We start from the raw sequence: 24,510 nt of genomic DNA, 5'->3' as shown, positions 1-24,510 counted from the left end.
TGAACAAAGCATAATCCAAAGAGAGAAAAATCTAAGGAAGATAATGTTTCATTTATATATGTTACTTTTAAATCTCTTAAGAAGTGTACTCATTTGAATAGATGGCTGAACACTTGTAAAAAATCTGGATATTTTTCATTTCAGAGAGAGTTCATTTCAAAGAGAGGTTTCAAATGCAGATGATTCTTTATACCAAAATACACCGATACTGAATAATGAATGAAAGGGATTCAACTCTGGAGGCATTACTGCTGGTTTCTAATAAGCCCATAGGATAGTCCTTTGACTGAAGAAGCAATGGGAGGGAGCATTTACCTGTTACCCAAACAAAGTTACTATGTAGAGAGGGCCTTCTCTGCACTGGGGTTAGAGATGGTAAATGTTCCAGAGAATATGCTGAAATAAAGGGTTGTTTTATATATATATATATATATATATATATATATATATATATATATATATATACATATATTAACATCACCATATGACTCAGTTTGCTGTGCTTCCTATAACAAAAGTAATGATTCAGGATGACCGAAACAGACATTTTGTAAATATGAGGTATTTTTTTGTTTGTTTGTCAGGACTACTATTTGTCTGATGTTTCTGCCCCCAAATATATTTTACTCATTAATACAAAATTCTATATGTATCAATTTCTCTGTAATAGCAATGGTTAGAATATAAGATTCTCAGGCAATAAATATCTTGACTAGTGAAACATATATGTTATGTTTGGTTCTTCTTTGATGATTCAGAAGATAACTCAATGTCTCATTGTACTTTGGAGCCATTACAATTATGGACATCATTTTCTATTAATATATTGACTCATATTGATTTTTCTAATACCCATTTGTTGAATCTAGAGGAGGAAATGGCAACCTATTCTGGTATTCTTGCCTGGAAAATTCCATGGACAGAGGAGGCTGGTGGGCTACAGCCCATCGGATCACAAAGAGTTGAATATGACTGAATACATGCACACACACTTGAATGTTTTCAGTGTGTAAAATACCATATTATACATATGGCTAGAAATAATGTTTAATAGTTTCATTTAATCAAATGATTTAAAATTAATAATTTTAATTATTTAATTTAATACTTTGCATAAGTTTTTGCATTTCCTAGATTATTTTGCTCCCATATCACAGAGGACAACCCTGATGAATCTAAAGAATACATGAATTATTAACTGTCAGAAATCTGATAGAAGCTGAGACATATAGTTACCTAAAATTGGAAGCATAAGTTGCAGTTCTTTTTTTAAATCATAATTTTGTTTGTTTATTTTTAACAAGATGGAAAACCAAAGCAAAGATGAACCTTGAGCACTCTGTCCTCAAAGAGAAATTTGTTGCTGTCACATAAAAGTTGATATGTCTGATCTTGATGCCTTCATCTCTGATGGAAGGTTGATACTTTTGATTTCCCTCTTAAACTGAGAAAGACTCCCCTCACTCCACCTATTTCTTTTTTTTTGTCAATCATTATTTTAGCCTTTAATCTGTGAGTCAGAGACCTAGCAGGAAACATATGGAGTAATTTAAGTAAAAGGAACAAGTGTGGCCAGGGCTTAAGGAAACCAGAAAGTGTCTTTACCTTTCTTTGACTGAAGAAGCAATGGGAGGGATCATTTACCTGTTACCCAGACAAAGTTACTATGCAGAGAGGGACTTCTGATAGGAGCTGTGACCCCTGGACAGGGACACATCAACCTGTCACAGCTTATCAGGGAGGACCCCTGGCAAGAAATTCCCTGGCCTCACTTTCTTCCTAATATTTTTGGTAGTTCCAATAGCCAAGTCCAACCAGCAGTGAGAGACAAAGGAGCCTCCAAAGGCTTAGGGTGAGTAGATAGGTGTGGACATTGAATTTGAGGACACAGATGGAAAATATTCAGCATGTGCTGCATCATATCAAGTCAGTATCCCCACTGCTTTCTTCTAGATGCAAGGAACCACGTTTCCCAGAATCCCCTGTGCCGTAGGGTTCTTAATTTTGGTCTGATGATAAAAGCCACTTGAGGGAGGTTAGAAGGATGAGGAAAAGTGAGAGACCTTTCTTTTCCCTATACAGTGGTGGACACGTGGGTGCCCAAACAAGCATTTCCAAGCAGCTTCTAGGAAATTCCTTGAGAACCATCCACTTCATGGTAAAGACTGTAATAGCTGGTGGGAAAATTTCAGAAGTTTTGAAGATTCATAGCCACCTTCCAACAAAAGGGCCATCAGTTGAGCTCATTGGTGGCAGCTTTCCTGTGCCTTTGTTCTCTCAACACTTTCAATGGCTATATATGTCTCTGTTTCCAAATTTAGAAAATGTGAAATGGTTACAGTTTTTCTGACTTATTTCCAATTGGTACACAGAACATTTCCTGTCTTCTGAAGTGCTTGAAATGTTCATCTTATTTGAAGAGGAAATATTGGGATAAATGATCAGCTTGACACTGATAGGAGGCCACAATGGGGAACCCTAAGGATGATGAGACAACAGGAGGCTCTGGGAGTGTGTTAAGGTGAAGAAAGGGGAAGGAAAATGAAGTCATGCTGTGCTGCAGAGTTCCCTGGGATAGCTATGAAGAAGAATTCCTTTGTAACCATGGAGTTGGATGGCACTGTCAAATACCTAATAGATATGGGCCAGTTTTTGTTTTGTAAACAGTAGTCAGTTGATTCAAGTATATTGTTATTATGATTTCAAGGCTATTAACCTCTTAGGAAAGTGACATATACCCCTTTTGCACACAATTTAGTTCATGGAGTTGCTCTCTGAACAGCTTCAATCACAGCTTACCCCAGTGGTTTTTCACTTCCATTGCATATTAGAATTATCTAGGAAGTTTTTAAAAAAATCATACCAATTCCTTGGAATAACCCCATATCAGTTAAATAGACTCTCTAGGCATCAATGATTTTTTTTTGGAGCCTCACAGGCGATTATAATGGACAATCATATTAAGATATGGTTCTGAAGCCTTGCTACTCAAACTCTGATCCCCTGATCACAGGATGGGCAGCCATCCATCTGTTCACCCATCTGCCTTGATAGAAGCATGGGCAGCACTATCCCAAGTCTTTTGAATCAGAACCTGCATTTTAAGAAGATCCCCAGGTGACTTGTGTACACTGTTAAAGACTGAGAAGCACTAGTTTGGCCATCCTAAGTAGGCAGAATTTACCGTTGTTCCATCATATGATCCCATTAGCACTTGTCTTCTTTCAAAAAGCTTTGTTGAGGTATAATTGTGCAGTTTGATGAACTTTCCACTGTGGAACCATGACCATAATCAAGACAATGAACATATCCATCATCACCAGAAGATTCCTTCTGCCCTTTTCTTTTACTTTTTTCACACTCCTGCCCTCAGCACTTCCACCCAGCCTTATCCCCATGCAACCATTGATCAGCTTTCTGTCCCTAGGATTAATGCATTATATACATGCAATGATATAATACATGCTTTGTTAATCTGGCTTCTTTCACTTAGCATAATTATTTTGAGATTTATCTGTACTGTTGTATGGCATTCTTTTTTATTGCTAAGAAGTATTCTATTGCAGGATGTAATACAATGTTTTTTATTCATCTGTTGATGGGCACTTGGGTTATTTCTAGCTTTGGCTTTTACAGAAGTTGCTATGAACTTTCATGTACAAGTCTTTTATGGATATATATTTTCATTGTTTCTTGGATAAATACCTAAAAGTATAAAGACTAGATTTTACAGTAGATGTGTGTTTAACTTTTCATAGAAATCTTTTTCATAACAATCCTCTAAGGTAGGTGTTATTGTTGATCTCATTTTTCAGTTGACAAAAAATGGCCCAGAGAGGTTAAGTGATTACATTGTCTATTGTGAGATATTTCCTAATCTTTATAGTGATAACTCGGTGATGACACAATTTTCACAGTTCTTGGATATTTAATTATAGCCATTATTACAGTTTGGGGAGCACTCCTTGCTTCTACGCCAAGTATGACTCAAACCTTTTGGTACAGGGAGGGTCCTTACATATTCAGAAAACTCCTTTTCCTTCTGGCCATCATATATTATGAATTAGCAGATGATGCTGATTGAAGTCAAATCCCATGATGGCTGTTGAGAAATCTACTGGTAGACGAATTGCTATACTTTTTAGAAGATCTCTGTATAAGTCAGCATTACTGTGTAATAAACCTGAATGCTGAAATATAAGAGCTTTCATTAATTTTCACATGTCTGTGAATTGGCTGGGAGCCATAGGATCAAGGCTGAACTTGGCTGGGTAACTGTTTGAAGCTGTAGGTGTGATTGAGCTTGGCTTTTCATTGTGTGTTGGGCTCAGGTTAGCTCCATTTGTCTTTATTTGAAGGCCCAAATATTAATTATCAAAGCAATTATTCTTTATGAGCCCAGCCTGTAAGCTAAACTTACTAAAGTCAAATTGCAAAGGATGTGAGTAGAACTAATAGAATGGAAGAAAGGAAATTGCACAAGTAGGAGTAGAGTGGACAGGACACAGAAATTTCACAGAATTTTTTCTTACAAGTAGGATACCTTTAGCAGACTCTACAGTTATTTTTCACTGTCAAATTTGTGAAGAGGCTGATATGTTTGCTTAAGGACTCTTGGATAAATTAAGGATCAAATAAATTCCATTTCAGTTCAGTTCAGTTGCTCAATCGTGTCCGATACTATGCGACCCTGTGAACTGCAGTACACCAGGCTTCCATGTCTATCACCAACTCTTGGCGCTTACTCAAACTCATGTCCATTGCATTGATGATGCCATCCAACCATCTCATCCTCTGTCATCCCCTTCTCCTCCTGCCCTCAATCTTTCCCAGCATCAGGGTCTTTTTGAATGAGTCACTTCTTCACATCAGGTGGCCAAAGTGTTGGGAGTTTCAGCTTCAACATCAGTCTTCTAATGAATATTCAGGACTGATTTCCTTTAGGATGGACTGGTTGGATCTACTTGAAGTCCAAGGGATTCTCAAGAGTCTCAGCTTTATTTATAGTCCAACTGTCACACCCATACATGACTACTGGAAAAACCAAGCTTTGACTAGACAGACCTTTGTTGGCAAAGTAATGTCTCTGCTTTTTAATGTCACAACTTTTCTTCCCAGGAGCAAGCATCTTTTAATTTCATGGCTTCAGTCACCATCTGCAGTGATTTTGGAGCCCCCCCAAATAAAGTCTCTCACTGTTTCCATTGTTTTCCCATCTATTTGCCATGAAGTGATGGTACCAGATGCCATGATCTTCATTTTTTGATTGTTGAGTTTTAAGCCAGATTTTTCACTGTCCTCTTTCACTTTCATCAAGTGGATCTTTAGTTTTTCTTCGCTTTCTGCCATAAGTGTGGTGTCATCTGCATATCTGAGGTTATTGATATTTCTCCCGGCAATCTTGATTCCAGTTTGTACTTCATCCAGTCCAGCATTTCTCATGATGTACTCTGCATATAAGTTAAATAAGCAAGGTGACAATATACAGCCTTGACGTACTCCTTTCCCAATTTGGAACTAGTCTGTTGTTCCATATCCAGTTCTAACTGTTGCTTCTTGACCTGCATACATATTTCTTAGGAGGTAGGTCAGGTAGTCTGGTATTCCCATCTCTTGAAGAATTTTCCACAGTTTGTTGTGATCCACACAGTCAAAGGCTTTGGCATAGTCAATAAAGCAGAAGTGGATATTTTTCTGGAACTCTCTTGCTTTTTTGATGATCCAACAGATGTTGGCAATTTGATCTATGGTTCCTCTGCCTTTTCTAAAACCAGCTTGAACATCTGGAATTTCATGGTTCAGGTACTATTGAAGCCTGGCTTGAGAATTTTGAGCATTACTTTGCTAGCATGTGAGATGAGTGCAATTGTGTGGTAGTTTGAACATTCTTTGGCATTGTCTTTCTTTGGGATTGGAATGAAAACTGACCTTTTCCAGTCCTGTGGCCACTGCTGAGTTTCCCACATTTGCTGGCATATTGAGTGCAGCACTTTCACTGCATCATCTTTTAGGATTTGAAATAGCTCAACTGGAATTCCATCAGCTCCACTAGCTTTGTTTGTAGTGATGCTTCCTAAGGCCCATTTGACTTCACATTCCAGGATGTTTGGATTTAGGTGAGTGATCACACCATCGTGATTATCTGGGTCATGAAGATCTTTTTTGTACAGTTCCTTTGTGTATTCTTGCTACCTCTTCTTAATATCTTCTGCTTCTGTTAGGTCCATACCATTTCTGTCCTTTATTGTGCCCATCTTTATATGAAAATTTACCTTGGTATCTCTAATTTTCTTGAAGAGATCTCTAGTCTTTCCCATTCTGTTGTTTTCCTTTATTTCTTTGCATTGATCACTGAGGAAGGCTTTCATATCTCTCCTTGCTATTTTTTGGAACTCTGCATTCAAATGGGTATATCTTTCCTTTTCTCCTTTGCCTTTTGCTTCTCTTTTTTCTCAGCTATTTGTAAGGCCTCCTCAAACAACTGTTTAACACACCAGATTTCACCTAGAGTACTGCATTCCACTCTGGTCCTTGAGGAAAGCCTAAAAATGACCTTGATAGCTTATAGAGAACTCTCAAAGTGATAAACTCTAGTCTGCCCTTTCACTTAAAGTTTGACTGTTAACAGACTGATGATTTAGCAGTATGAATAAGTTTAGCATACTGGATTACAATGAATTTTCTGGCATAATATGCAAGGCACTGATTCAACTGGCTTTGAATGAGATCATCAAGTTGGTGTTAACAGAGTGCAAATGAATGAATGACTGGCAGATAAGAGCATTATATGATAATAACATTCTTAATCTGAGATAATCCATTAGCTACAAATGCCCTAAATGTTTTTAGACTAAATCAGCCTTTGACTGAAATAACATTTCACCTTTTCCTCTGTAATTAGTGTTTGTGTATCTATTTGGGAGCAGATAAATATTTTCTCACTCATGTTATCTAAACACAAAATAAAAATAAAGACATAATTAGTATAAATATTCAGTTCTTGGTAGGGTGTCACAGTCTAAATTAGAATTAATTAATTCTAATGTCAGAAATTCATTGTCCTTATAAGACAGGTGAGCTAAAAACACTTGGTTTGCAAATAATGATACCACACCATCACCACCACTGGAACTAATTTGATGTGGCATCGTGCAGTTGAAACATGGACATGGTTTCCTAGGAAGAAATGCTTTTGGAGATAGGCAAAACATTGGCAGATGAACTCTACCTGCCAGCAGTGGAAAGGGTGATAGTCCAGCCAAGAACATTGACATCTCTTGAATTTTTTGTAAACATAGAGGTGCTCTTCATTGACAGGTTAAAAAATGAGTCATTTCAATTTTATATGTTGGTGTAATATTCAGCTTACCCTTTTGTTCTTATTAATATCTTAGTATGGTTGGGGTACAGAATTCATAGAAGATGGAGTTTTTTAAAACTAAGTTTATTCATGTATTTATTTTTGGCTGTTCTGGGTCTTCACTGCTGTGCAGGCTTTCTCTAGTTGTGGCGAGTGGGGGCTACTCTTCATTGCAGTGTGAGGGCTTCTCATTGTGGTGGCTTCTCTTGTTGCAGAGCGTGGGCTCTAGGTGTGCGGGCTTCAGTTACAGCACATGGCCTTAGTAGTTATGGTTCCTTGAGAGCACAGGCTCAATAGTTGTGGCGCAGGGGCTCAGTTACTCCACAGCATGTGGCATCTTCCTGGATCAAGGGTTGAACCCGTGTCTCCTGAATTGGCAGGCAGATTCTTTACCACTGAGCCATCAGGGAAGTCAGAAACTGGAGTTTTAATTAAGCTTATATTGAGGACTCCCATGATATTTCAATGGAAAAGCAATGTAAGACACAACCAATCTTCCAAATTCAAGTTCTTGCCCCTAAACTAATGTTGCTTTAACTTTTGTCTATGACATACTATGCATGCATTAGAGAAAGTTTTTTTCCCCTCATATCATTGCTTCTCAAACTTGAATGATAATAAGTACATTCAGGGCTCTTTATTAAAACTCTAGATTCCTAGGACCTACCCAAGAGTTTCTGACTCAATATATCTTGAAAGAAATGGAAAATCAGCGTTTAAAATAAATCCCTCATGGATTTTGAAGATGGTCATGAGCTCATGCTTTGATGTAGATGCCATTAGATCTTTGTGATAAGGAGCAGAGCCTTCTCATGGAGATAGAGGGTGACTTGTCTTATCATCTTGGTGTCTAGACGTATCCTGCCTGACCTCTTCTGCGCTATTACACAAGATTTGAAGTGGAAATGCCTTAAGGTAAACATAGATTTAAAAACAACATAAACAAGCAAGCAATATGAGCAAGAAAGATTTAAAAACAATTTGAATAAGTAGTCAAGATTGAGAGAAAATAGTATAAATAAGAAGGTATAAAATCTTGATTATTTTTTGTAACTAAGCTAATAACAACTTGGTTCAAATTCTCTGGGCAGCCAAAACAATAAGAAGGTACAGTTAGTTCTCCAGTCAGTTTTCTGTTCCCAAAATGAGGAATAAATACCCCTGATTTGGCAGAATTTGCCCTGGCATAGAAGAACACTGAGTGCTGGGGCAGACCATGTCCTCAGTGGCTTTCTTCACTGATAGGAAGGGGTGACCTATCCCCCCACTCCTCTGTTGTTTCCCTACTCACTAAAGATGAGGTATACTATAATCTAGGTGCAGAAGGCATCTATCTGGCTCCAGATTCCTAGATCTTCTTCTGTTTATTTCCTTTAAAAGCTGAAGATTGGCACGAAAAGTATTTCCCCCTAACTCTCACCCCTTTCTTTACTCATCCCTTCATTGATAATATTTACAGCAACCTTCTCTCTTGCAGCAGAATCATGTTCTTCCATCTAGCAGAGTCCTACACAAGTGCTACCTTCTCTTGGAGACCTTTAGCCACATGATGGTTACTCCCTGTGTTATCCAGCTCTATCTAAGGGGGACTGCAGAATATAGAGTTTTTACAGTTGAAAACATGATAGGAACCAGAATCATGCCACCTTTCCCATCATTTTCAGATCCCACTCACCTTTTAGGTCTTTTTTTTTTTTTTTTCTGATACTATAATTTTTATTTCTAACTTTTCCATTTACACATGCTTACATTCTTCATCTTTCTGCTTATAATCCACATCTTTTTATGCAAGGTGTGGATATTTCCCACTAAATCTTTTAACATATTGCAGTTATTTTATTTTTTTATTTTTTTTTTTATTCTTCCAATTTTATTTTATTTTTAAACTTTACATAATTGTATTAGTTTTGCCAAATATCAAAATGAATCCGCCACAGGTATACATGTGTTCCCCATCCCAAACCCTCCTCCCTCCTCCCTCCCCATACCATCCCTCTGGGCCGTCCCAGTGCACCAGCCCCAAGCATCCAGCATCATGCATCGAACCTGGACTGGCAACTCGTTTCCTACATGATATTTTACATGTTTCATTGCCATTCTCCCACATCTTCCCACCCTCTCCCTCTCCCACAGAGTCCATAAGACTGTTCTATACATCAGTGTCTCTTTTGCTGTCTCGTACACCGGGTTATTGTTACCATCTTTCTAAATTCCATATATATGCGTTAGTATACTGTATTTATGTTTTTCCTTCTGGCTTACTTCACTCTGTATAATAGGCTCCAGTTTCATCCACCTCATTAGAACTGATTCAAATGTATTCTTTTTAATGGCTGAGTAATACTCCATTGTGTATATGTACCACAGCTTTCTTATCCATTCATCTGCTGATGGACATCTAGGTTGCTTCCACGTCTTGGCTATTATAAACAGTGCTGCGATGAACATTGGGGTACACGTGTCTCTTTCCCTTCTGGTTTCCTCAGTGTGTATGCCCAGCAGTGGGGTTGCTGGATCATAAGGCAGTTCTATTTCCAGTTTTTTAAGGAATCTCCACACTGTTCTCCATAGTGGCTGTACTAGTTTGCATTCCCACCAACAGTGTAAGAGGGTTCCCTTTTCTCCACACCCTCTCCAGCATTTATTATTTGTAGACTTTCGGATCGCAGCCATTCTGACTGGTGTGAAATGGTACCTCATAGTGGTTTTGATTTGCATTTCTCTGATAATGAGTGATGTTGAGCATCTTTTCATGTGTTTGTTAGCCATCTGTATGTCTTTTTTGGAGAAATGTCTATTTAGTTCTTTGGCCCATTTTTTGATTGGGTCGTTTATTTTTCTGGAGTTGAGCTGTAGGAGTTGCTTGTATATTTTTGAGATTAGTTGTTTGTCGGTTGCTTCATTTGCTATTATTTTCTCCCATTCTGAAGGCTGTCTTTTCACCTTGCTAATAGTTTCCTTTGATGTGCAGAAGCTTTTAAGGAATCCAAATTGGAAAAGAAGAAGTAAAACTCTCACTATTTGCAGATGACATGATCCTCTACATAGAAAACCCTAAAGAGTCCACCAGAAAATTACTAGAAATAATCAATGACTACAGTAAAGTTGCAGGATATAAAATCAACACACAGAAATCCCTTGCATTCCTATACACTAATAATGAGAAAACAGAAAGAGAAATTAAGGAAACAATTCCATTCACCATTACAACAGAAAGAATAAAATACTTAGGAATATATCTACCTAAAGAAACTAAAGACCTATATATAGAAAACTATAAAACACTGGTGAAAGAAATCAAAGAGGACACTAATAGATGGAGAAATATACCATGTTCATGGATTGGAAGAATCAATATAGTGAAAATGAGTATACTACCCAAAGCAATTTATAGATTCAACGCAATCCCTATCAAGCTACCAACAGTATTCTTCACAGAGCTAGAACAAATAATTTCACAATTTGTATGGAAATACAAAAAACCTCGAATAGCCAAAGCGATCTTGAGAAAGAAGAATGGAACTGGAGGAATCAACTTACCTGACTTCAGGCTCTACTACAAAGCCACAGTTATCAAGACAGTATGGTACTGGCACAAAGACAGAAATATTGATCAATGGAATAAAATAGAAAGCCCAGAGATAAATCCACGCACATATGGACACCTTATCTTCGACAAAGGAGGCAAGAATATACAATGGATTAAAGACAATCTCTTTAACAAGTGGTGCTGGGAAATCTGGTCAACCACTTGTAAAAGAATGAAACTGGACCACTTTCTAACACCATACACAAAAATAAACTCAAAATGGATTAAAGATCTAAATGTAAGACCAGAAACTATAAAACTCCTAGAGGAGAACATAGGCAAAACACTCTCTGACATAAATCACAGCAGGATCCTCTATGACCCACCTCCCAGAATATTAGAAATAAAAGCAAAAATAAACAAATGGGACCTAATTAACCTTTTAGGTCTTGACAGGGAGGAATAGGACTGACATAGGCTCCTGACTGTTTCTTGCTACTGAATTCAGTAGGATGAGAAAAAATCTTGAAAGCTGCTTTTTAGATTTTGTCTGGAAGCCTGCTTGCATCTTAAAATCATTGCTACACTTATGTGGAGGTGAAATCTAGATGATGAAATTTGAAAGGCAAAACCAAAGATTTTCAAGTAATATGTAGTTTAGATTTGAAATTCCACCATTACCAATTCATTCCTTTGTGTTTAAAACTTTCAACTTTGGTTGCATCATAAAATATACAGGATGATTCAATATGAGTACATTCATCAACTTCACTTTGTAGCAGAAGGACCAGGATTAATTGAGAATGCTGAGATGCTAGAAGCAGAAATCACTTACAGAAGGAACATAGGTGTACAAGGGAAGCAAGAATTAAAGTTATTCATCTATATAATAATTTTATCATGATCTTAGGGCTAAGATCATGGCATCCGGTCCTATTACTTCCTGGCAAATAGATAGGGAAACAGTGGAAACAGTGGCTGACTTTATTTTTTGGGGCTCAAAAATCACTGCAGCTGGTGACTGTAGCCATGAAATTAAAAGATGCTTACTCCTTGGAAGGAAAGTTATGACCAACGTAGACAGCATATTAAAAAACAGAGACATTACTTTGCCAACAAAGGTCTCTCTAGTCAAGGCTATCGACTAGACTGTTTTTCCAGTAGTCATGTATGGATGTGAGAGTTGGACTATACAGAAAGCTGAGTGCCAAAGAATTGATGGTTTTGAACTGTGGTGTTGGAGAAGACTCTTGAGAGTCCCTTGGACCGCAAGGAGATCCAGCCAATCCATCCTAAAGGAGATCAGTCCTGGGTGTTCATTGGAAGGACTGATGTTGAAGCTGAAACTCCAATACTTTGGCCACCTGATGTGAAGAACTGACTCATTTGAAAAGACTCTGATGCTGGGAAATATTGAGGGCAGGAGGAGAAGAGGATGACAGAGGATGAGATGGTTGGATGGCATCACCGATTCAATGGACATGTGTTTGGGTGAACTCCGGGAGTTGGTGATGGACAGGGAGGCCTGGTGTGCTGCAGTTCATGGGATCTCAAAGAGTTGGACATGACTGAGTGACTGAACTGAACTGAACTGAACTGGTTCTTGCCTATCACACTGGAGTAGAATGAAATAGTCCATTTTCTTTGGGAGGTGCCATGTCATCTGCTTGTAAAAGATGTAATCTAAAAAAGAAAGAAACCCTTTAATGTTAGGGATGCTTTTTCACTAAAATTGGCACATGTAGCACTGATATATTTATAACATAAGAGGCCAGAGGAGATCATAATTAGCAAATGAAGCCATGAATAGGAGAGTGTAGGACTGCAGGTCACAGCAGATGCCATTGAGAAGCTTGAATGAATTTTTCCCCAGACACTACTTATATTGTTTGTAAATTGTTGTTTTGGTGGCTAAGTTGTGTCTGACTCCATGATCCTATGGACTGTAGCCCACCAGGCTCCTCTGTCCATGGGATTTCCCAGGCAAGAATACTGGAATAGGTTGCCATTTTCTTCTCCAGGGGATCTTCCCGACTCAGGGATTGAACTCACATCTGCATTAGCAGGCAGATTCTTTACCACTGAGCCACCTGGAAAGCCTATATTACTTGTGGGTAATGAGACTTGATTCCACTGGGAAAAGTCACAGATCTGGAGAGGATTTTATCCAGAATGTTAGGGAGGGGACATTGTTAGAGAGCCTTCTAGTTACTGATTCCTACTTAATATGGCAAAATTTGTGTTAATAATGCCTAATGACCTGATGTCTAATAACATGGTAAAATCTGGGCGAAATGTGTTATTCAGTTTGAAAATGGACAGTCATATGGCCTCTTTATTTTACAAAGTACATCTCAAAAGTACAGTAAGGTGTAATTGTCATTGCATATGAAAATAAGCCAAGCTTTCCCAAGATTAATCTGAGGGAATAGTCTTAAATGTAAAAGGAAACTGTCCAGTGAAGTGACTGGTCTTGAGAGCATTTCAGTTACACATTATAAGGGAAAATTACATTAGCTCTTCATGAAAGGGAAATGGGAGAAACTAATTTTCTTTTCTTATTTTTTTTTAACATTCCCCAGTGGTATATTTTTAGAAGCTATTTTGAAAGTAGAGTTTTTGCTTAACACAAACATCTTCCAAACTTATTTGTAGGCTAAAGCCCAATTTTTCTGTATGAATTAAAAAATGTATTTAATTCAAAACAAATTATTATTTTCAAATAAAAACAGGACATTCTTATTTAAATCTTCATAGATTTTAAAAATTATAATATCATTTATAAATTATATAAGTAGAAGTTATATACAAATTATATAAGTAGAAATTAGATTCTTCAGTCCCTTATCAGACATGATGGAACCCACAATGTAGCCCAAACAAATCAACCCTCATTACTCTGCTGCATGTCCTTGGATCTCTGTATTGCCCAGAGCCTAGGATTTGAAAATCCTGATTCCATGCAGGTTCCCTGGGCTGGAGGTTTATTACTCTGTGGCCTTCTAATCCTTACTAGGGTAATGTTCTTGCAGAGAATAAACGGCCATAGCAATGGGAGGCAAATTTAAGAGAAGGGAAAGAGGGACCGTTAGTGGTAGATTCTGAGGTCAGACTGGGTAAGGGTTTTATTATCATTGAAGTAGGATCACTGTGGGTAATTCATAGCTCTTAAGACTCTAAGGTAGGGACTACCTGTCTCTAATTTTTGAGCATTATCTTTGAGTAGGGAAAAAATCAGTAAATGAGTACATAAAAGCTATAGAACATTGGAGGTATGGGGGGGGGGTGGTTCTTAAAGGTTGTCTGCACAACTGTGTTGTATAGATGTGGAAACACACTCAGAAAAGTTGGTCAAGTGCTCAGGCTTGCAGAGTCAGAGGAAAGGCTGGGGTTGGATTAGAATCCAGGATTCCTAAATCCTATTTGAATCTTTCCCCTTCTTTTCTTTACATAATGTGTCTCCAGAGCTGTGGTTCCCAAGCAGGGGCAATGTTGCTTCCTGGGTATACCCTTTGGCAGTATCTGGAGATGTTTTTGTTTGTCATAAGTGGGTGTGTGTTTGCAGGGGGAGGGTTGCTACTGGCATATACTGGGTAGAAGCCAGGAATGTTGTTGAAAATTGTACAATACATAGACAGTCCCTACAACAATGAATGATCTAAACTAAAATGTCAGCATTCAGAAAACTAAGATCATGGCCTCTGGTCCCATCACCTCATGGCAAATAGATGGGGAAATAATGGAAACAGTGAGAGACTTTATGTTCTTGGGTTCCAAAATCACTGCAGATGGTGACTGCAGCCATGAAATTAAAAGACGCTTACTCCTTGGAAGGAAAGTTATGACCAACCTAGACAGCATATTAAAAAGCAGAGACATTACTTTGGCAACAAAGATCTGTCTAGTCAAGGCTATTGTTTTTCCAGTAGCCATGCATGGATGTGAGAGGTGGACTATAAAGAAAACTGAGCGCAGAAGAATTGATGCTTTTGAACTGTGGTGTTGGAGACTCTCGAGAGTCCCTTGGACTGCAAGGAGATCCAACCAGTCCATCATAAAGGAAATCAGTCCTGAATATTCATTGGAAGGACTGGTGCTGAAGCTGAAACTCCAATACTTTGGCCACCCGATGCAAAGAGCTGACTCATTTGAAAAGACCCTGATGCTGGGAGGGATTGAGGGCAGGTCTGTCTAGTCAAGGCTATGGTTTTTCCTGTGGTCATGTATGGATGTGAGAGTTGGGCTATAAAGAAAGCTGAGTGCAGAAGAATTGATGCTTTTGAACTGTGGTGTTGGAGAAGACTCTTGAGAGTCCCTTGGACTGCAAGGAGATCCAACCAGTCCATCATAAAGGAAATCAGTCCTTGGTGTTCATTGGAAGGACTGATGTTCAAGTTGAAACTCCAATATTTTGGCCACCTGATGTGAAGAGCTGACTCACTGAAAAGACCCTGATGTTGGGAAAGATTGAAGGCAGGAGGAGAAGGGGATGACAGAGGATGAGATGGTTAGATGGCATCACTGCCTCAATGGACATGAGTTTGGGTAAACTCCGGGAGTTGGTGATAGACAGGGAGGCCTGGCGTGCTGTGGTTCATGGGGTTGCAAAGAGTCGGACACGACTGAGCAACTGAACAGTAAATGTCAATAGTGCTGAGGTGAGGAAGCCTGCTTTAATAGCAAATCTTGCATTAAGCAAACAGAGTGTGAGAAAAACTAGATTTAAAAATAAGCAAATGCTTTATAAAGGATTTACCAAAGGTTTTATTAATTGATCATATACTCTAATGTGAGAATCTTAAATAAGGCTTAATCAACAACAAAGTCAGAGACATACAAGTACTGTAAAAAATCCTGACACTTACATGAACAAAACATGAACATAAGTGAGAAATAAACACGATAATATTGTTATTTTTATACATTCTATAGGGTATAGTTCAATTTCACAGGTTATTCTTCATTATTAGAGTCTTGCAACAACCAAGCCAAGTGGGAATGGGAAGCATTCCTATAAATAAGAAAACTAAAGCTCAGAGAGCTAAAAATTTTGCCCCCATCATACATCATGGGTATTCAAACCCAGGAGTTTTGTCTCCAACGATAATGTTCTCTCTAAATTTCTATGTTGTCTATATAATATATAGGTATTTATATATATATATATTTTAAAAATTTGTAGTCTAGAACATGAAAGTTCTTAAAGCCTTACATGTTTTGGAAATATGTGCAGAGAGAACTAGTCTTATTTTTCACTGGGAACCAGAAATGAAAATAGTAATAATATTTTATAGGAACTTCTCTCCCTAAAAGTGGATTAATTTAAAAATCACAACTTGTCTAAAGCCTCTCTTCGTAGGATCTTTAGACCTGTGTTATGATAAGGTGGAGAAAGTCATGACCAGAATCCATTGAAGGGTCCAGATAAATGTCACACCTGATGCTCTCAGCTAATTTCTCATGCACTTTTTACATGATTCCTTTGCTTACTGACGTCAGCAGACTTATGGGGATGGGGTAAAGGTGCCAGGACTTTATTATGATCTCTTGGAATCAAAAGACCACGATCATCAAGAATGTCAACTCTGTGTATAGGAATGCAAGGGATTTCTATGTGTTGATTTTATATCCTGCAACTTTACTATATTCATTGGTTAGCTCTAGTAATTTTCTGGTGGAGTCTTTAGGGTTTTCTATGTAGAGGATCATGTCATCTACAAACAGTGAGAGTTTTACTTCTTTTCTAATCTGGATTCCTTTTATTTCTTTTTCTGCTCTGATTGCTGTGGCCAAAACTTCCAAAACTATGTTGAATAGTAGTGGTGAGAGTGGACACTCTGTCTTGTTCCTGACTTTAGGGGAAATGCTTTAATTTTTCACCATTGAGGATAATGTTTGCTGTGGGTTTGTCATATAAAGGTTTTATTATGTTGAGGTATGTTCCTTCTATTCCTGCTTTCTGGAGGGTTTTTATCATAAAGAAACAAAAGACCTATATATAGAAAACTATAAAACACTGGTGAAAGAAATCAAAGAGAACACTAATAGATGGAGAAATATACCATGTTCATGGATCGGAAGAATCAATGTAGTGAAAATGAGTATACTACCCAAAGTAATCTATAGATTCAATGCAATCCCTATCAAGCTACCAATGGTATTTTTCACAGAGCTAGAACAAATAATTTCACAATTTGTATGGAGATACAAAAAACCTCGAATAGCCAAAGCAATCTTGAGAAAGAAGAATGGAACTGGAGGAATCAACCTGCCTGACTTCAGGCTCTACTACAAAGCCACAGTCATCAAGACAGTATGGTACTGGCACAAAGACAGAAATATAGATCAATGGAACAAAATAGAAAGCCCAGAGATAAATCCATGCACATATGGACACCTTATCTTTGACAACAGAGGCAAGAATATACAAGGGAGAAAAGACAATCTCTTTAACAAGTGGTGCTGGGAAAACTGGTCCACCACTTGTAAAAGAATGAAACTAGAACACTTTCCAACACCATACACAAAAATAAACTCAAAATGGATTAAAGATCTAAATGTAAGACCAGAAACTATAAAACTCCTAGAGGAGAACATAGGCAAAACACTCTCTGACATAAATCACAGCAGGATCCTCTATGACCCACCTCCCAGAATACTGGAAATAAAATAAAAAATAAGCAAATGGGACCTAATTAAAATTAAAAGCTTCTGCACAACAAAGGAAACTATTAGCAAGGTGAAAAGACAGCCTTCATAATGGGAGAAAATAATAGCAAATGAAGCAACTGACAAAGAATTAATCTCAAAAATACACAAGCAGTTCATGCAGCTCAATTCCAGAAAAATAAACGACCCAATCAAAAAGTGGGCCAAAGAACTAAACAGACATTTCTCCAAAGAAGACATACAGATGGCTAACAAATACATGAAAAGATGCTCAACATCACTCATTATCAGAGAAATGCAAATCAAAACCACAATGAGGTACCATTTCACACCAGTCAGAATGACTTCAATCCAAAAGTCTACAAGCAATAAATGTGGAGAAAAGGGAACCCTCTTACACTGTTGATGGGAATGCAAACTAGTACAGCCACTATGGAGAACAGTGTGGAGATTTCTTAAAAAAAAACTGGAAGTAGAACTGCTATATGACCCAGCAATCCCACTGCTGGGCATACACACCTTGGAAACCAGAATTGAAAGAGACACATGTACCCTGATGTTCATTGCAGCACTGTTTATAATAGCCAGGACATGGAAGCAACCAAGATGTCCATCAGCGGACTAATGGATAAGAAAGCTGTGGTACATATACACAATGGAGTATTACTCAGCCATTAAAAAGAATACATTTGAATCAGTTCTAATGAAGTGGATGAAACTGGAGCCTATTATACAGAGTGAAGTAAGTCAGAAAGAAAAACACCAATACAGTATACTAATGCATATATGTGGAATTTAGAAAGATGGTAACGATAACCCTGTATGTGAGACAGCAAAAGAGACACAGATGTATAGAACAGTCTTGGACTCTGGGGGAGAGGGCAAGGGTGGGATGATTTGGGAGAATGGCATTGAAACATGTATATTATCATATGTGGAACGAATCGCCAGTCCAGGTTTGATGCATGATACAGGATGCTTGGGGCTGGTGCACTGGGATGACCCAGAGGGATGGTATGGGGAAGGAGGTGGGAGGGGAGTTTAGGATGGGGAACACATGTACACCTGTGGCAGATTCATGCCAATGTATGGCTAAACCAATACAATATTGTAAAGTAATTAGCCTCCAATTAAAATAAATAAATGTATACTAAAAAAAAAAGAATGTCAACTCTGATACTTTGGAAAAACATCTTTATTTTCAATTTCTAAGTCTGAGTTTCTATCCTTTCTGAAAAATTTTAAAAGGAACAGCATCTCCAAGTGAATATTCAGTGATATTTGATGCTAATAAGGTATTTCTGGTGGGTTCTAGATTTTGCTGTATTGCTTTAAACTTGCAAGGAAATCATTTCTTCTATTTCAAAGAGTTGATAATTAAGAACTTCTTTAATTTTGAACCTTTTAATACAGGCATTTTTACAACATGTAAACCCTGGTTTATACACTAAGAGCAAAACTGAAATAAAAAGATTTTTATGGGAATTTATTTTACACTTGATCCTAGCCAGAAGGTGGAGAAGTGATGGGAATCTATTTTAATACTGTTTCATTTGGTTTTCTGTAGTCCAAATCTAAGTATCTTTTCTGTAGGCTATTTATCTTTGGCCTCCAAGGCAAGACAATTCATTCTCATGCTTTTCCCACATCATTTTACTCTTTTAACCTCTCCCATGGCAGAATGAAGGCATTTTTATTCTCTGCTTTCACTTCCTCTCAACTCTCTTTGCTTTTTTTTTTTTTTTTTGCCTTGACTGGTTTTATTTATTTTTTCTTTTTTTTTTTAAATTTAAATTTATTTTACCCAACAACTAAGGTGAAGGAAATTTCTTCTTTGAAAGTAACATTTTCCTGGATGTTCTAGGGAAGATGATATTCATTAATACCTGACTGATCCTTGGCATCCCATGACTCAGAGGCAGGAGGCAGGCTTGGTTTGGATTAGGTGTCATAGAATATTTTGAGCTTTATGCATCACCTCATGCATGTGTTTACTCTTAGGAAGGCTGCCTGTGGAATGGTACTGCAGCAGAGGGATCTGGGAGTTGAGAAAGGAAGGGTTTGAGCAGCCATCCCTGGGAGCCCCATGGGAAGATATCATAAAGCAGGACAGAACTGTTAGAAATGCACGAAAATGCTCAAACTATTTCAGGATATTGTCCCGGGAGGCCTATGCCCACAGCAGCAAATTCAGCTGCCAATATTCCATGTGTTCATAACTTCACATATTCTTAATTAATTCACTTAGGCATTGGTTAAATCAAACATTTATCATTGATTATACACAGTTCCCAGCACCACAGTCTCAGGAAATTAGCTGCCCAGTGTTCTCACGAAAGAGTCCCTTTGTACATGAAAATGCCCATGATACGAATTCTTCAAGAGTAGAAGAGTAGGGCTATGTTGTTATTACTTTTAGCACTTGTGAAAAGTACTTGAACTGGGATATGGTAGGGCTGCCTGTTTGGGGAAGCATACTCACAAATACATGCATACATGCACAATCCATAGAAACTAATGGAAACATGATTTACTTGGATGATATTGCTATACAAAGACATAGATGTGTGTACTTAGGAGTTATGACCCTGAAATCCTGAGGCTGACTTTACAGTTAAGCATAAAATTAATTTTCATCATTTTAGAGTTATGATTTTGCATTGAAATATGCTGCAAAGGCAGGAACAGTCAGAATCTAAGAGTCAACAAGTTGGGAAAAAGAGATATATCTGAAAATTCCAGAGGTAGGCTAACTCAATTCATATTTAAGGACCAAGGGTAATATTTTATGGAATTAGCATTTTTACAAGCTATTCCAAAAATGGTATATTGATAATATTTTTGCTTCTGCATGTTATGGATAAAAGTAGAGAGAGAGATATAAAGCAGTAAAAAGCTTGTGTCCATATTCTCCCAATCCTCTATCCCACGGAAGAAATAAATCTTTTCTTCTGCAAGAGTGACTACTTTATTATAACGTAAATAAAACAGATCAGTAAGAATACCTGGGAGAAGTAACTAAATAAATAAATGGAAAAGAACTTGAGAGAGATTTATTTTTGTGTTTTGTGGACTGTGATATTAGATCTGGGCAGTTCAGTGTTGGACAGATAGACGGTGCTGTGGTGTTTGTAGCTTCAGATCATTCCAACAGAGCTATCTTTGTATTTATTGAGAATGTGGATTGCAGGGTGGGACAATGAAACTCCAAATTTATCACAGCAAGGCTCAACAGGGGAAAAATACATGTGTAAGAACCATCAGGAGAAGTCCATTTAGCAAGAGGAAGCTAATTGCTTCATTTTTATTCCATGGCAAAATCAAAACCAGCTGGCTGGCAGGCAGCCCGCATGTGAAGATGTTTCTCAGAGTTTCTCAGTCATGGGTCGTGGATGCTGTCAGATGAAGTTGGAAGGCTGAAACAGCCATCTGGTGGCTGGTCATATTGTTGAACTCAGTGGCCCTGGCTCCATCATGGAGCTTTCTAGCTTAATCACCTTCTGGTGGGCTGCACATCCTTTATTAAGAATCAGCAGAGCTGCAAATGCTGGCTAGACAAAGCCCCACACACCTAATTAACTCACTTTAAGGTTGATTGATACTCCATTCTTTATAAAAGTAGAACTCAGTAAACAGTGTTTCTTAGACTTTATAATGAATGAGGTTCTCTTGGGGTGAGGGAGTGGTTTAAAACACAGAATTCTGAGTCTTCCCCAGAGTTTCTGATCTGGTAGGTATGAAGTAGGTCCTAAGAAACTGCATTTCTATCAAGTTCCCTGGTGATGCCCTTTCTCTGGTTCACCATCATTACAGGAGCCATTTGTTATGTTCTGTTGCTGCTAAGTTGCTTCAGTCGTGTCCGACTCTGTGCAACCCCATGGATGGCAGCCCACCAGGCTCCCCCATCCCTGGGTTAGGTATAAATAAAACAAGAAGTGAGTTAAGTTTTCTCCCTTCACATATGACTCAAAATTCCCAAACTTTTATTGCTGGCAAAGTTATAAAGCAGGGTTGCCTGTATTAACCTTTTTATAAAAGTTCCTCCTGATCTTTGCTTTTAAGTGATACACCTGTCTCCACCCTCTCACCCTGATAAGTACAAATAAATGAGTGTTCCTATTTAGAGTGACTCATTGAAAGTGAAAGTGAAGTCGCTCAGTCGTGTCCGACTCTTAGCGACCCCACGGGTTGCAGCCTACAAGGCTCCTCCATCCATGGGATTTTCCAGGCAAGAGTATTGGAGTGGGGTGCCATCGCCTTCTCCAAGAGTGACTCATTACTTGGTTAGAAAACAAATTCACATCCAGTGTGGGCTGACCTTACCTCTAGTTTATTAAAAAGAAAAACAAAACCAGAGAACTCCCCAAGTCTGTTGTGCTTTCACACTAACAAGCATTTAGTAAGAAGTAAGGTTTCTTTTTCTTTGATTCTCTTCTTGGAGAACTAATTGACCTATACCTGGTATACCGCCTGGTAAATGTTTTTCAGAGATTGCAATGATAAAGAAGTATAGAGCAGTGACAGGCTACAGAAAGATGGTAAGGTTAAAAAAGGTGCTTTAAAATGTATCCAGAATGAATATTATCTATTTTTTGTTAAAAGTGATGGCTTAGGTTCTGAATATATAACTTTAATTGACTAAAATAGAAGTTGGATGGGTGTACTAGAGGAAAGAGAAACTTTCTTATAAGTCTTGAAAAAGAAGGACCTAGTCAGCATAGGTGAAATGGAGACATGATGGTTTAAAAGAGGCAGTGTTTTGTTTCCATTTTTATTGAGATATAATTGATGTATAATATTGCATTAGTTTCATGTATACATTGTAATGATTTGATATTTGTATACATTGTGAAATGATTACAATAAGTCTAGTTACTGTCTGTCACTGTATGAAGTTATATTTTTTTGTCTTGAGATGAGAACTTTTAAGATTTACTCTCAGCAGCTTTCAGATATGCAATATACTTTTACTGATTATAGTTGCCATCCTATACATTACTTCCCCATGGTGTGTTTATTTTATAACTGAAAGTTTGTATCTCTTGACCCTCTTTTCCCATTTTGCCCACCCTCCCTATCCATCTCTGGCACCTCCAATCTGGTCTCTGTATCCCTGAGTTTTGTTTTGTTTATCAGGTTGCGCATATAAGGGGAATTATACAGTATTTGTCTTTCATGGTTTGACTCATTTCGCTTATCATAATGACCTTGAGGTCCATCCATGTTCTCACAAATGGCAAAATTTCCTTCTTTTTTATGGCTAGCAGTCCATGGGGTTGCTAGAGTCGGACACGACTGAGCGACTTCACTTTCACTTTTCACTTTCATGCATTGGAGAAGGAAATGGCAACCCACTCCAGTGTTCTTGCCTGGAGAATCCCAGGGATGGGGAAGCCTGGTGGGCTGCCGTCTATGGGGTCACACAGAGTCAGACACGACTGAAGTGACTTAGCAGCAGCAGCAGTACTCCATTATGTATAATGTATATACATTGTTATGCATTTTATACATAACAGATCAACCTCAACTTATGATGGGGTTACATGGAAAGTTGAAAATATTGTAAGTTGAAAATGTATTTAATACAACTACCCCACTGATGATCATAGCTTAGCCTAGCCTAACTTAAATGTACTCAGAATACTTATATTAGCCTATAGTTGGGTGAAATCATCTAACACAAAGCCTGTGTTTATAATAGTGTTGAATATCTCAGTAAATTATGGAATACTGTACTGAATGTAAAAGAGTGATTGTATGAACTCACAATGGTTGTAACTGAATCAGTTGTTACCCTTTTGATGTCATGGCTAATTGGGAACTGTAGCTTATTTCCTCTGCCCAGCATCACCAGAGAATATCATACCACAAATGACTAGCTAGGGTAAAGATCAAAATTCAAAATTTAAAGTATTGTTTCTGCTGAATGAATATTGCTTTCACATTAGCATAAAGATGAAAAATTGTAGGTTGAACCATTGTAAGTTGGGGGCAGCTATATATTTTGGATATTAGCCCCTTATCAAATATATGATTTGCAAATATTTTCTCCCATTCAGTAGGTGCACTTTTCATTTGTTTTTTTTTTTTTTTTCAGATTTCCTTTGCTGTGCAGGAGCTTTTTAGTTTTTGATGTAGACTCAGGTGTTTATTTTTGCATTTGTTGCATTTTCTTTTAGAGTCAGAAAAATCATTACCAAGACCTATGTCTAGGAGTTTATTGCCTATGCTTTCTTCTGGGAGTTTATGGTTTCAGGTCTGTCTTACATACAGGTCTTTTATTTTCAGTTAATTTTTTGTGAATGATGTAAAATAGTGGTCTAGTTTCATGCTTTCTTGTATATAGATGTTTAGTTTTCCCAAAACCATTTATTGAAGAGATTGTCCTTTTCCTAGTGTATATTCTTGGCTCCTTTGTCATAAATTAATTGACCATAAATGTATTGATTTATTTCTGAGCTCTCCATTCTGTTCCCACTGATCTACATGTCCATTTTTATACCAATACCATACTCTTTTAATTGCAATAGCTTTGTAATTAAATATATTTGAAATAAAGGAACATACCTCCATCTTTGTTCTTCTTTCACAAGACTGTTTTGGCTGTTCAGGGTATTTTGTGGTTCCATACAAATCTTGGAATTGTTTGTTTTGTTTTTCTGAAAAATGCACTTGGGATTGCATCATCTACAGATTGGGCAATATGGACACTTTAACAATATTAATAATTCTTCAAGTTTATAAACACAGAATATTTTCCATTTATTTATATCATCTTCAATTTCATTTTTCATTTTTGCATAGTTTTCAGAGTACCAGCCTTTCTCTTCCTTGGTTAAATTTATTTCTGGGTATCTTATTCATTTTGATATAATTTTAAATGGAATTTTAATGGAGTATTACTCAGCCATTAAAAAGAATACATTTGAATCAGTTCTAATGAGGTGGATGA

Source organism: Bos javanicus, chromosome 8 (assembly GCF_032452875.1).
Source record: "Bos javanicus breed banteng chromosome 8, ARS-OSU_banteng_1.0, whole genome shotgun sequence".
NCBI classification, from domain to species: domain Eukaryota; kingdom Metazoa; phylum Chordata; class Mammalia; order Artiodactyla; family Bovidae; genus Bos; species Bos javanicus.
Note: the sequence above shows the minus strand (reverse complement) of the source record.